Here is a 14,866-nt window from a genome sequence, read left to right as displayed (position 1 = left end):
AAAGAAAAGCTCCACATTTCCCATACTTTTATTGTTTTTTGTTGGAGAACTTGTTAAGACCCTGACTGACGTACCTTCCTAAGGGGACAACTCATGTACATACAAACTCTTCTACACTCACACGTCGGCTCAGTGAAACTGCTCATGGCCATTGTTGGCTTTTATTGATGCGTAGACCGTGTTGTTTTTCCTTGTTTTGTCGTCGGTCTTTTGGTCGTCGGTCTTTTGGTCGTCGGTCTTTTGGTCGCCGGTCTTTTGGTCGCCCGTTGTCGCGGTCCGGGCGACCAAAAGACGGCGACCAAAAGACGGCGACCAAAAGCCCGACGACCAATCGACCGCACACGGTGACGGATAATAAACAGCTGGGTGTCGGAGCCAAAAAATGGTATTGATGCAACACTACTCACTATCAACTACTGGAAGAAAGAAAAAAAAACTCAAGCACACTAGCCAACTGAATCAGACTTAAACTGTCATTCGGGCCCAGGCATAGCAGGAATTGCCTCGTGCCGAGTACGCCCCTTAATAATCGTTAAAAAAGCAATGACACACAAGCTGTGCGCACGGAGTAAATGGTGTGTTCTTTTATCGATTGTTTCTTCATTACATGTTGCCTTTCGGAATGAGGAAGAGTGGGCATGGGGAAAGTAATGTGTGCGCTCTCGTGTGTGTGCCTGACACAGCTCATTGCTCACAGTGGACTCATAAAGTGCTTTACTGGTGCCATTATGCATTTTTGATGGTGAGTGAAGCGACTGATGAAAAGCCATTTTGTATTTAAGCTAGAACAGATGCACAATTGTCGAGGTTGACATCAAAATGCATGTTGTATCACCGCACATAGCTGCCTCGCGTTAAGCTTAATTTATTTGGCCAACAAACCAGCAGCAAGTACACGCATTATCCCGTGAGATGAGAGAATTTGCTTTGAGGGTGACATTAATAGTTAGAATTTGGCTTCATTAAATTAGCTTTTGTTGGGAAGTCTTTTTCTTTTCTTTTTATCAAAGGGGTAATCGTCATTCAAATTTGCTCTTTCAATTTACAAGAGTTTACAGTAGCCATTTGCTTCAAGATTTTAGCTTTTGAAAGTAAAATATTAGAAAATGGCCTGCCTATGAATCTTTTTGTGCATGAATTCTGATTTTTTTTTATTGAATTTATTCATTTCAATTCAGTTTATTTTTTTAACATTGTAAAAAAATATATAAAATACAATCACAAGCAATATTTTAAAATATTCTATGTTTTTTAAATGACCAAAACTATAGTCACTTTCTTTATAATTAGCCAAAGGTCTTAAGTGCCAAGTTTTGAATCGCTGTTTGACCACTATAGGGTTAAAATTAATATAACTTGTCCAGAAATTTAACATTTTACGTCAGGTTTTTGTTTGACCTGCTTGCTTAATCCTCCCTTGGGTGCGAAACCTAAGAAATCAAACATGCAACACAAATTTCACAATTCAGACTGTAAACTCTTGCATTTTTACTTTCTGAATTATTTTAGAGGTATAAAAAAAACTAAGTATCAAAACATTTTAAACCTGTTTGAAAACATTCGCAAACAAAGCTGGCATTTTACTGCAAAGACTTAGAAAGGAAAAACATATGGTGGATAAACTCTCTGAATTCGAATGAGAAGAGAGGTAACCTGAAGGACAGCCAGCATTCTTTTTTTTTCTTTCAAAAGTGATTCTGAATCCCAGCATGCTTCAGCTCGCCTTTGCCATGACAGATGCTGTAGAATTGAATATAGATTTAAGCCAGCGAGAAAGGTGTTGCCTGATGAATCTCAATTTGCTGCTGTCCATATTTCATAGTCACCTTTCTAGGTGGGTAGCTGGAGGCTGCTGGGGTAGGTGGGATGAGTGGACCAGCCTGTCATCTGCCTGAATGATCAGAATGATGATCACCACACTTTACATGTCATTTTTAGCCTCTATTGTTTTATTGCCACAAGCACAGGGAGATGAAAAAGAAAGTGTCCGCATCATTTCACTAATACGTCACGTGATGCCCAGAGAGCAGCAGTCAGTCCTTTGTAGAAATAAGGTAACTCGAGGTCGGGGGCAACAAATCGAGGGGCTTCCTCTCCGTAAGAGTAGTGGATGTGGTCTATTTAGTATAGTACAGTAATACCTTGAGATAATCGGAGTTCTGGTAGAATATATATATATATATATATATATATATATATATATATATATATATATATATATATATATATATATATATATATATATATATATATATATATATATATAATAATAATCGGACATAGGCTTTGTCATCATCATTGACTCGACAAAAGCCTAATTTTCATCATACCCAGAAACTGCATATGACAAAATTGGTAGTGCTTCTCCATCAGGTGCGTTTTCCCGGCAAAAGACCCAAATAAGTGATAATTTCGGACTCGTAATTTGGCATTCTGCCGTGATGGATACATTGCATCACCTCCCGAGCGGATTCACTTACCTCTCACTGTCTTTCACTTACCTTCCGTCAGCCAGTAGGAGGCAGATCACCGCCCAACGTCTATTCATATTACCTCACCCCGAAGTTATTACGCAGAAAGGATTGTGTGTCGTGTTACCGCAAGTTTAGAGTCCTGATGGATGTGGGAAAAAACTGTCCTTAAGCCTATTTGTCCGTACTTTGTGGGACCTATAGCATCTGCCAGACGGCAGCAGCTGGAACAGATCGTGACCAGGGTGGTATGGGTCCCCGATGATGTTCCTGGCTCTGCTGAGGTATCGAGATACGAGCTTAATGAGTTCTGCGACCGAGTTCGTATGTCTTTTTACCTGAATCTCAAGTCAATTTTTCTCGTAACTAAATACAAATTAATTCGTTCCCGCCCTCTGACAAAAACACCTAAAATAGGATTTTACAGCGAATACATCTTTTTAATTGTTATAATTCACCACCTACGCTCACAAATCTTATTCTCAAATGTATCTCGTATCTCAGGGCAAACATTTGCTTGGAAGATTTCTCGTATGTTGGGACACTCGTATGTCAAGGTATTACTGTATTAAAGTATTAGATCTCCCGATACCGATGACATATTTTTTTACTGCCATTTTGGTATCGATACTAATACTAGTATACTAGGTTTGGCCAAGCTTTCCGCTATAAATTTTCCACTTTGAGTGACGCTGTCTATATTAAATGTCACACTTGTTTATTCCATAGACTACCATGCACCAAGTCGTCTGTCTGTCAGCATCTATTATCCGTGCATTTCTCAATCTTTTAGTCTGCGGCACAGTGCAGCATATGGTCTTAATAAGAGTATGTGTCACCAGTAATAGGATGCCTAATGTGTTTATTAGACGCGGAAAAGGTTAAGAGACAGGAGGCGGAATGCTTCAGTGGTGACATGACACCTACTGGATATGTAGGCGTGATGGATGTGATTTAATAGCACACATTAACTTCCTCAAGACCCTTTTTAATTCTCACTATAATGTGATTTGGCATTTGCTTTTCCCCAGGCTTAGTGAATGTATTTACTATAAAGATGTTTCTTTGTGGCTTCATTCATATTCTTAAGTCCAATGGGACCGTTGGACTGATTGTCATCATAATTCATAAATGGTTTGACAGTTAAGCGGCTAAATACATACATGAGTAAGCTTCCCTTTTGGCGTTGTATTTGTCACATGATATGGGATGTGGGTTTTGCTTGAGCACTGACATGTTTGTTGATTGGTTGGTTGGCCGGTCGTTTGTTCGCAGGTTGGTCTATCTGGACTAGCTGTTAAAAAAAACAGTAGACTTAATGAAAGCATAAAAAGAGACCTAGAAATGAAAAATTCCAATTAAAAACCATTGATAAAACTGGAACAACTTGTTTGAAATTTTCCAGATTATATGTACCGTGTAAAAAATGTGCGGCACTAATTAAGTACTGTAGTGACTCGGGAAGGAGTGAACGAGTCTCAAGAGACATTCATGTAAAACAAATGTTTCTTTGCACTAATTCTTAATCAAATGCACAATTTTTGAAAAATATCTAGTTTGTTCATCTTACAATACAATTTAGGTCACCAAATATATGTATAGAACTACATATCATAATGAAAAACGAGTAATATCCCCAACTTTACTCCACATAGAACAAGCAAGGCCGTTGAAGACCTCTCCAAAACCACTTTGTAGTTTCTTTGGTTTGTGGGTTTGTAGTTGAAGTTCCCTATCACTTTAGTGCCTCTTGTTAAAAGAGTGTCCTCCACCCAGCAAAAAGATCTCTCCACGGGACCGTTACTCTCCTTCTCTTTCTGTTTTATAATGACTTTCTTCATCCATGCTGCCGGATGAAACACAAGCGTACGCCCATTATGCAAAGAGGCGTGCCTGACATGGTAATGTGATGATAAGAGCGAGACAGCTATCTGCTTTTTGGTCCAAGACAGAGGGAGGACGAGGCACGTCCGAAATGGGAGTTTCTTGTTAAAATTACTCTTGACACGGCTTGCTATTAGCGCACCGTTAAGAGTTCAAGGACAATTGCGAGCTGGCTTTTTTTGGGGTCATTTATCTCTCGGATCCCTCGTTAAAGCCTGGAGCTGACTCCTTACAATGACTACAGAATATTGATGAGGCTCAGTTGATGGAGCCATTTAGCTGAATTCATAATCCCCCCTATTTGTCCTCCCTGGATGACGTGGGCAGCGGAAGGCCATTTGACAATCTAACTTGAAAAATAGAATGTTGACGCTTGTGCACACACCATGTTTGATTCATTGTAGTCATTTACAGTACATCTAGCAGGAAGAGCTCAGTCTTAAAGGGTGCGTAGCATGCCATTTTTTACGACTTACAATGGTTCCCATGTGTCTCAATAAAATGTCTCTTATGTCAAAATTTACATTGAATAATCACAGTACAATTGTCACTTGTTTTTGCATGGGCATTGTGCAAAAGAAAATGGCATGGACAGCTATATTATGGTATTTTGTACGCCCCTATTTGGTCAAATTCTCGATAACATTTTTGAAAATGGTTAGCCAACAAAATATTATTGAGCTGGTTGTTTAATTTCTAACTTGATGAAGAATATGCACTCTCTAGAGACTAAATTATTTTCATCTGTACAAGCAATCAGTAAGACACTTTTCGTCAGTTTCCCTTTTTAATGATGGATGATCAGCCAGTTGTTTTGGACGCGACGGCAAACACCATTTAAAAGTGAACCCGATTCCATTTGGAGTGCTGCATCATTACGAATGATGCGACTTAATCAGGCCTCGGCGAGAATCCGTCGTATATTTTGCCGAAGAAAAATAGCAAATGACTCCCTCGCCTGCCACAAACAAGTCTGGCCTTCTTTCGCGAGATACATTAGCACATCATTTGCCACCTGCCGTCAAGATGCAATGCCATGGCAGCACGACGCAATACACTGTGCGCCTTCAAAATTTAAAACTGAATTATTTTTTTAAAAGCGCATCTTAGTGTGCTCAAGCCACTTGGAGGCTGTAACAAATGCCACATAAGCAATAACGGCCAACAAATGAGGGAACAGATTGTGACTCTCTCTGCGTTAGCTTCACTTCTTTTCAAATAATGTTCCAGGGAAAATGACCACCTTGAGAACTGGCATTGTTACTATAAATTTGGCAGCATCTGAGCCCCACTTAGCACGTGTAAAAAGACACATCATTAAAAAAAGAAAAATTAAAAATATGTCCTTTTTAAAGGATCGAAATCAGAGAAAAATCAGGTTATATTTTTTAATATGTACTCATTGGCTGATGTTAATGATGATAGACGTCCTATGCATTTTGACTCAGAAACCTGGCAGCAATTGGACGATCGAGGGCTCTCACTTCATCTTGGCCAGAGAAAGAACAGATATATATTTTTTAATTCATCTGCTATCATTGTCGGTGCTAAAGGTCTAATTCACATGTGTCAAAGTGGCGGCCCGGGGGCCAAATCTGGCCCGCCGCATCATTTTGTGTGGCCCGGGAAAGTAAATCATGAGTGCCGACTTTCTGTTTTAGGATCAAATTAAAATGAAGAGTATTGATGTATATTAAATTTCCTGATTTTCCCCCTTTTAAATCAATAATTGAAAATTTTTCATGCATTTTTTCGGTGTTTTTAGTTCAAAAATCATTTTGTAAAATCTAAAAATATATAAAAAAGCTAAAATAAACATTGTTTTAGATCTTTAAAAAACTGAATATTCAGGGCTTTTAATCCACTACTTTTCATCCATTTATTAAAAAAAAATCAAAATATTATATTTAAAATGGTCCGGCCCACGTGAAATCAAGTTGACGTTAAAGCGGCCCGCGAACCAACCCGAGTCTGACACCCTTGGTATAGACCACGTGTGTCAAATTGGTGGCCTGGGGGCCAAATCTGGCCCGGGAAAGTAAATCATGAGTGGCGACTTTCTGTTTTAGGATCAAATTAATTTTTAATCATTGTTTCTGTTTTTAGTTCAAAAATCATTTTGTAAAATCTAAAAATATATATAAAAAATAGCTCAAATAAACATTGTTTTAGATCTATAAAAAAAACTTAATATTCAGGGCTTTTAATCCAGTTATTTTAATCCATTTATTAAAAAAAATCTAAATATTATATCTAAAATGGTCCGGCCCACGTGAAATCAAGTTGACGTTAAGCGGCCCGCGAACCAACCCGAGTCTGACACCCTTGGTCTAATCCATTTGAAGTGGGAGAGCAGTAAATAATGAAATAGGCCCTTAACCAAATGATAATTTAGTTTTAATAGCTAAATAATTTGATATCTTTCATCAGTGACACTAAAAGAGTTCATGGAAAAATATTGATATATTAATGTCGCAAATTATTATGTTATTGTTATAGTATTGAGTATTTTTGATGCAACTGTTTTGATTTGAAAATGTTAGTGTTCTGAAAACACTAGTCTTTGTGTGAATAACCTCGCGGCTTATAGTCCGCTGCGTTGTTTTTTTTTGTAGATAATGGTGGTGGGTGTGGCTTATATTCCAATAATTATAGAAATGTTGTCTTCATGTGTAGGCGGAGCCTGATCTCAAAGTTTGATGACCATAAACAGAGCAATAATAATAGTCATATTTCTTAGTTTGGAATATTTGCTATAATGGATAATGGCAAACTTCTTTGGAAGCACTTGTGATCATTTTTGTGCCTGAAAAGTGCTTCCGTTCATTTTCTCCATTATCTTTTTGTAGATCAAGACTGAGTGTCGGAAGGACTACGGTGAAGGAGGTGGGAAAAGAGCGAGCCATGGCTGAGCGAATGATTGCTTCTCTAAGTGGTAAGCAGAAGCAAGGCACTCTTAGCAGATTATGATTCCCCTCCCCATCTTTTTCCGCCCTCGTGTGCAAATTTGCCATTGAATGCTGCCTTTTTTTGGGACCGTACCACTTTCCCATGAAATCATGAGATGATGTGATTTGCTGTAAACAGAGTGTTTGTTGAATACGGTTTATAGGAACCTAAGCTTTAATATTTTGCTTCATGATACTTTTGGCCTCGTTCTTATCCTTCCAAGTGAGGCATGGATAGCATTATGTTTGCATAGTGTCTCTGATGTCAAGGTTCTAAAATTTAAACACTACGAGCTGGAAAAAGGTGGTGTTTTTTGTGAGGGGTGTTTCGATCTTGATTAACATACGTAACATTTGTTCAGAAGAAACCATGTATGTAAACCGGGTAACTATTACAGAGTTTGTGTCTCAAACCCTCCCCGAAAACAGATTTTTCCCTGTCACGTAAACCCCAAGGTTCTGGGAAACTGTAGGAACAATTACCTTTCCACTCTATGTCTTTCTGGCAAGAAGTACTCGAGGCCCATTCAGATCATCTACGTAGTCCCATGCGAGTTTTATAATTGCCTGATGCGGTCTGGTGCGTGCGTGGCACATGAGATTTGTTGTTTTCTGTTGTTGTTTTTTTTCTTGGCCCACACATCAGTCGAATGTGGTCTGATTATATCCGCCCGCACAATTTTGCATCTTAAAAGGGAATAAGGAGGCTTGTAAGAGAGAGAGTACGGAATCGATGCCCCCCCGCCCCCGCACTTCCGAGAGGCTGATAGATCCAGTAAATGTTACATCTAGAGCTGGGATTTATTAAAACATACTCAATTGCTTCTTTCCGAGAACAACTATGGTGATAAAAGGGATATCTTATGTAAAATTGACTTTCTAATTGCTGGTGCATAAATAGGTCTCAAGAGTACATTGACAAATGAAACAAGTAATTTTTTTATTTGCAGTGTTTTTCTGGAGATAAAAGATTAAGTCATTGTGGGGTCACTAGTGTCGCGGGTGGTGCTGGAGCCTATCCTAGCTGACTTCAGGCAGGGGTTTTTAAAATAATTCATTTCAGAATTTCAAGTACGACAGCTTGAAAATAGCCTGTTTTCAATGTCTGTTGCTGTTTTCAAAGTCAGTTGTTGCTTGCAGCTATAATTTCTTATTGTTGCCGTCTAGGTAGGCACTGTTCATTTGGCCCTGGGCACAGACAACATGGAGTAGGCTTTTTTTTGTTTAGTTCCCGTCATGGGTGATGGGGATGAGCTTAATATTTGCTGAGCAAAGCTTCATGACCGCAAGTATCGTCATCATTGCCGATATAACGTCGCGGAATGGCGCTGTCATCCCCGGTAGCCTACTTCACCCTTGATGGACGTCAATCTCGTGTCTCTCAGCCAAGCAACAGCAACCAAAAGAATCCCGAAAAGTCAAAATTCATCCTAAACTTCAGGGCTACATTTAGTTTCGAGAACGTATAGCATTGGACAAAATGTTGAGGTGTAAAATATTGACTGTAAGAGTATTACAGTAAGTAGTATTCAATACTTAACAATAAGTGATAAGTCATGATAACCACTACCTTGAGTAATGACAATTTCGATATTTTATTATATGATATATTTTTAGTTGTTATTTAAACCGTCCAGATTTGAAGCTAAATAAATGTGTGCCTAAATTAAAATATATAGAACTCTAAATACTTTTTCTTTCATGGTTTGCCATCCGATTCTCTTAAGTGAATTATGAGCTCTGCTTTACAAAAAAATGGTTGAGAGACACTGAATGAGTGTACTAAACCTAGCGGTGTGCCCTATGTATTCAGCTTTGATGATTTTTCGTTTTTTCTTTTTTATTTCTGTCTGCGTTCATTGCTTACGGGGCCGCTAAGCAGCTTCTTTTTCCCCTCGAAGACTTAATTAGGTGCCTCTATTTGGCTGCATGGAAAAAACAACAGCCAACACACAAACAAACACACAACGCGAAGAAAAGCCACAGGGAGAGCATGAGCGATAGGGAGAATACCCGCAATCCACTCTGATATTGCAGCATGCATTTAAGCACAAAAAGTGACTACGTGCTCTCTGCCCACTTGCATTGAAAGCTTTATAATCCTCTTTTTCACGAGTGTAGCGCTTTCATGCATTGCTGCCTTCATTCAACCCAGCATCCACACACACTACACACTCGGACAACATGGCAGCCCAAGGCTGAGGCAGCTGTATGCGTCGAAGAAAAAAATAAAATAAAATAAAATAAATCGATGCGAGCAGCTCTCGACCTACTTGCCTCTATACATAAATGATCATATGTTGATGTATTGTTTATCCATGCAAATACAACACATGCATTCATGCATACAAAACAGTTGAGTGATTTAACACTTCGGTTTTCATCCAACATGGTCGCTGTTTACTTCCATGCATTATCTTATTCCAAGCCCTCAGCACGGGCTGACGCTTCATTATGAAATGTTTCATTACTGTCCTTACTTTGTTGATTACTGTACTTTCAGTTTTTCGGGTTCTTTCTTTTATTCAGGAAAGGGGTAAAAGCCGCCGTGCTTAAAATGTAGTTTGGGGTTGGTCATACACGTAGGGATGGCTTTGGCAAGGATAGAATTGCGCTCTGCTGTTGCAATAATAGTGGTTTGGAGGTATAAGAATGAACAGTAGATGTTTGTTGGATCTTGTGGATGTGATGGGGGGGGGGGGGGGGGGGGGGGTTGGGGGGGGGGGGGGGGGAATGTAGCGATTCTCTGATTCAGATCAGGAATCAAACTGCATTTGTACCTGTGTGCTCAAGTACCACAGTACCTTGGACCCCATATGAAAGTCATATGGTAGTGGATCACATATAATATTGAACAACTACATACAATTTAAACATGGATTTGCATTGTGCAATTTAGACATGGAATCGCTGATGAAAGACCTTGAAATATATCTGTTTTTATATATCTATATCTATATCTATATATATATATATATATATATATATATATATATATATATATATTAAACATTCCCCTTTTCTTCGTATAATCACAGTCAACTAACTGTCTGTATTGTTCCAAAATGCATCCAAGCGACCACTCAAAAGTTAAAGCTCTGGTCTCGTCCATTTAATTAGCAGCCACGACTTGCTAAAACCACCCAGGGGCATCTCTAATTCGAGTTAGCGTGTGAGCCACCTCGAGGGACTTTGACGATATTGTTAAAATTCCGCGGCTTGTGTCAGCTGGATCTGCTTAGGCTGCGGGAAATATTGTATTTAAAACAAAAAAGGCCGATAGTGGGTTTTTTTGTGTTTTCTTGGCGCATGGCCAACTGAATATTGATGCTCTGCAACTGCTGTTGGCTTTCAATCAGGACTTTCTTGTTGTGAGGTGCAGTGATGATTCTCTTGCGCATTGAGTTTATCAGTAGTAGTCTTCCAATCCTTTTTAAGTGGGAGGGTGGCAGCGAATATACTTTTGTTACTTCACTGCTGACCTCCCACCTCAAATGGATTGGACACCAAGGACTGTCCATGGTAGCGGTGAGTTAAGCAGTGTCTCGCCAAGCCGTATTAAGTTAGGCAGTATATGGTACTTTAGCATTAAAAGAAAACATATCATGTACAATTTTGGCATTAGCCAGGAGTCGGAATCGACCTCCCACCTCAAATGGATTGGACATCAAGCTCTGTTCACCGTAGCAGTGAGTTAAGCAGTGTCTCACCAAGCGCTGTCCATCGTAGCATGAGTTAAGCACTGTCTCACCAAGCGCTGTCCATGGTAGCATGAGTTAAGCAGTGTCTCACCAAGCGCTGTCCATGGTAGCATGAGTTAAGCAGTGTCTCACCAAGCGCTGTCCATCGTAGCATGAGTTAAGCAGTGTCTCACCAAGCGCTGTCCATGGTAGCAGTGAGTTAAGCAGTGTCTCACCAAGCCGTATTAAGGAAGGCAGTATATGGTACTTTAGCATTAAAAGAAAACATATCATGTACAAGTTTGGCATTTGCCAGGAGACGGAATCGTGAGCCAAAATGATATTGGTGCAACACAAACAAATAGTACTTACATATCCCCATTTGCTCAAATGGAGTGACTTTCAAAGTGATGCGAGTACATCTTGTGTACATACAGATCTGTTTTCTGTCCCTTGCCCCGTATGCATTAACAACAGGAAAATGTGTGCCAAAAAGTGCCTCCACAGTAAATATGTCTGCCGGCAGAGTTACAGTACACTATCAAAAAATGTATTCGTTGCTTTTTGAAATCGTCTTAGCCTCTCGCGGCGACCATATCTGTGCATAGCCAGATACCTTTATTGCTATTGATCTCTGTCACCGAAGCTTTTCAATAGTGCAAGGCATTGCATGAAATATTTATTTCCCAACACCTGCTAAGATGAGATTTTTTTTGGTGGGTATTTAGGATTTAGGCATCCATTGGAGGGTGCTTGGTGTGTAATATTTGGAAGCAGCTGGATGAACACTAGAAACTTAGGGTCTGGGTGGCGTCATACCTAATACTCGGTGTATGTAGTCTGGCTTTGTTTACATTCACACTTCCCAAGAATAAGCTAAACCTATTTATTTTCTATTGGCAGAGTGGCAGGCAAAGAATGATCACATTATATTACTTGTGACAATTCTTTTACGTTGTCTTCAAGCCATGAAAAGGAAAATATGGACAGCCGTTGTACTTGACTCCAGTCTGATTTGTTAAAGCTCAAATCATTTTGCCACATTGTTATCCAGAATATGCATTTTTACAATTTCTAGTTCATCCTTCATTCAGGTTTTGGGTATTTTTTTTCAATGGATTTTTGGGCAAATTGGCGTGTTCTTAGGTTGCAGTATAATAAAGGAATCAATATGTTGCATCAAAATATTCTGCTAGAATAAATAGACTGCAATACCCCCTGTAATCCTTGTGGTATGGAAAATGAATGAATTAGTTAATTGATCAATCAAACCGTACGATAAAGTAAACTCAGACAATTTGGTATGCTTCCCCAAGTTAGTAGACTAACTAGCACATCAGATTGAGATAATTCCATTCACAATCGGCGACCCGAAGCAATAACATCTTAGTCGACGATGGATTAGTTAGTGGAGACACCGGAAGGACTGCAGACCAATGATTTAGTCGGCGGATTGAAGAATCAGTGGGAACACAGCAGACATCAATGATTAGGAAATAACTTGAGCTGACTCACCAGAAAAACCTGCAACTTTGATACAGGGAAGGAGGTTAAGCTCAGAATGCAGAAACAGCCATAGTGAAAGGTCACTTACTTCACTTCAGTTATTAAACACTCACTAAAAAGACTACAGTGAATCAGATCCCTTTAGCGAGACTCAGACTAAACAAATGTACTCATATTTTCACAGTATGGTCATCCACACCACAAGTTCTGTTGATGACTTGTTTTTAACTATTTATCACACATCGCAATGGCTTGGAAGGATCCCTGTTACATTTTAGCCGCAATAAACAGCACCGCAGACGACTCCTCCGAGATGGCGAGCGACAAATGTGGCATTTAGAAGCAAGTCGCTAAATAAGAAAAGGTGACGCTTGCATATAGAGGAGTGCAAAAGAAATTGGCTGTTTGTCACATTGGATAAGGTCACAGTGTAACGCGGCATAATTGACTAGAGTCAGGACATGGCGCTCGCGATTTTAAAAAGAAAATATGCGTAACGATGCCGTGGCTCGCTTGTTATCTGGCTTCCGAGTAAATGGATGTCGTTATCGGGGCCATCGTTGTAATTAATGCGTTAATTTATTCATGCGTCTTTTCAAACGGGCCTCTGATGCAGCGTAAACACAAATGTGTAAACAATGACTCCAAGCAGACGAAATTATTTGGACGAACCAAGGAAGTCTTTTTGTTGGCGTGTAGTTGGCGTTTTACAAAAGAGGTGGGAATCTCTGGGTACCTTCCGATACAATTTGCAATATGAGGATGACGATATGGTGATGCAATAGAAATATATGGGTCGGGAAATCTGCCTATAATATTCAACGCTACCACAAGATAATTTGAAAAGGAAATAATAAATCCCCAACTTTCAGGAGCGGCTCGTTTGTCCCTCGTGGCTTGCCGTTAGGTTAGAGCAGCAAGTGGTCCTTGATTACTTCCTGATGTGTGTATTTAAGCACCACGGAAGTGGTTAGTCATTGTCGGATCGTCCTGCGTGACAGGGCATACATCGCCACAAAGGTACAGTTCTCCCTGCTCCGGTTTTGTTTCGTTTTGGGACGTACAAGTCCTTGTTATTTTGTAAAGCTTTTGAGTCATTAAAGTTACTGTCATGAGCTCAGTTCGTCTCGCCTCCTCCTGCTTCCCCGCTACTGGGTCCAAATCCCTCCGATCGCGCTACGACGTCTCGGCGCGATTGTAACACCAACACTGTCTTGAATGCAATGACATTACATTGACAATATTTTAATGTTGGTCTGGTCGTACATTTTGGTATCAACCGCTGATTCGTTTAGTACTGACAGAGGAAGCATTTGGGTATTATACATTGTATTTTTATGGTGGTTGTCGGACAAGTGTGCTAATGGAAACAGCCTTTAATTTCACACTTGAAGGGTGGACAAGCACTCCAGAGACCTGACAATTTGTATGTAAGCATTCTTGCTTGAGTTTGATGCGTCACACTGCTTAATTAAGTTTGCGATGCTCAGCCCCACTGCGTGGCAGATAGTTTTTAATTGCTTTAATGTTTAATTGGAGGAATACACAACAGTGTGGCTTGACTGGCATTTGTGATTGGCAATATTACGAGGAATGACAGCAAAGCTTATTTATAGTGCGTTCTTGTTAATAAGCAAACATGTAGTAGCGCTTCCCGTCACGAGTATTTTCACAAATGTGCCGTAATGAGACGTGTCGGCAAGCGGGTGGCCTCTTTTTTGCCAACTTCCTGTGCAGCTGTGCCAGGCAGATTGCTAATTATTAGCTGCTAGCGTGCAGAAATTATTACCTGCTGAGTGTGACCCCGACGGCAAACTGCGGCATGGAAGACGCTTTTCAAATGACTCGAGCGGAGGCTCGGTAAGAATCAAAAGGGAAACCAAGCGACTGCTGGCTTGCGCTGACTTTTAGCGGCAACCCATGTCGTGCGTTCGTCTTTCATCCTGAGCGGGCTCTGCTAATAAAGATGCCTTGCTGGTACTTTAATAAAATCAGTAGGAAAAGAAGGCTACAACGAGTACAACAGATTACGCCTCTGCAGTAAAATATAGCATGCATCTTGTACAATGAAGATGCAATAAATCATGATTGATTTGATTACAGTACATTATGATTCCATTAAATGGCACTATTATTCATTTCAGTCTTACATAATCCGTTCACTTTGTTGGATTAGTTTAGAATTTGCAAGTGGCTGCACCATCCATTCATACCTGCCGTGACATGAACCACTAACGGTAAAAATGAATGAAACTCCCTGTATTTCAAGCAGGGATTAGAGAAAACTCTCCTCAGAAGGATGCTTTGCAGTGGTTGCTCTTTTCTTTTAGCTTATCTTGTTTTAATTTCATTAAAAGTTGTTTGCACCTCTGGGAAT

At 39.8% G+C, this 14,866-nt stretch overlaps 1 protein-coding gene across 2 annotated transcripts in view; it reads left to right on the top strand.

Moving 5' to 3' along the window:
• lingo2 (leucine rich repeat and Ig domain containing 2) overlaps positions 1-14,866 on the top strand; it is a 185,541-nt gene that overhangs the window by 127,896 nt on the left and 42,779 nt on the right. For both annotated transcript variants that reach the window (XM_077608854.1, XM_077608853.1), the window contains one exon: positions 7,205-7,290. The gene's annotated coding sequence lies outside the window, so the exon portion shown is untranslated. The remainder of the gene's footprint in view (positions 1-7,204; positions 7,291-14,866) is intronic.

The sequence above is a fragment of the Stigmatopora argus genome, chromosome 9 (genome assembly GCF_051989625.1).
Source record: "Stigmatopora argus isolate UIUO_Sarg chromosome 9, RoL_Sarg_1.0, whole genome shotgun sequence".
NCBI classification, from domain to species: Eukaryota; Metazoa; Chordata; class Actinopteri; order Syngnathiformes; family Syngnathidae; genus Stigmatopora; species Stigmatopora argus.
This window is presented reverse-complemented; position numbering and strand designations above follow the sequence as displayed.